Source organism: Penaeus monodon, chromosome 25 (assembly GCF_015228065.2).
Source record: "Penaeus monodon isolate SGIC_2016 chromosome 25, NSTDA_Pmon_1, whole genome shotgun sequence".
Classification (NCBI taxonomy): Eukaryota; Metazoa; Arthropoda; class Malacostraca; order Decapoda; family Penaeidae; genus Penaeus; species Penaeus monodon.
The window spans coordinates 37,942,593-37,943,083 of NC_051410.1; the positions used below are offsets into that span (position 1 = coordinate 37,942,593).

A 491-nucleotide genomic window follows, 5' to 3' on the forward strand; every position below is an offset into this window, starting at 1 on the left:
GGTGATTTATTATATATATGCAACAGAGATTTGTGGTTTGAGCTTATATGGAACAAAAGCTCTACCTTCCACCAGTTAGCACGAGACAGCATCTCACACCGCATATCAAGACGGGATACACATGTAGGCCTATGATAAAGATAAGATATACTTTTAGCATAGTTCTCCCGAGGTGACCCGAGCACGAGCTACTATCAGGGATTTTTCTGCAGACTTACACCCTGTAAACCAAGTAATCCCCAATGAATAAAACCTTTGTTCCTTCTTCGGATCACGGCCACGTCTGATTGATTGATAAGGACTCCATGCCGTTGGTCCTCTGAGAAAGGCCTGTTTATATCTTGCAGCTTAATGCTTGGATAAGGATGTTATTTGATGATAAAGGACCAGGAAGGTTTTGCAAGCTCTGTTTTGCTGTTGTGTATGGGGTAGTATTTTGTAGGCCTTTATGGGGTATGTGAGGTGTGGAGGTCGTGGCAGTTGCTTCGGGC

General features: G+C 43.6%; 1 protein-coding gene across 1 annotated transcript in view; it reads left to right on the forward strand.

Annotated features, from left to right (window-relative positions):
• LOC119589215 (mucin-12-like) overlaps positions 1–491 on the forward strand; it is a gene marked incomplete in the record, with an annotated part of 23,427 nt that overhangs the window by 909 nt on the left and 22,027 nt on the right.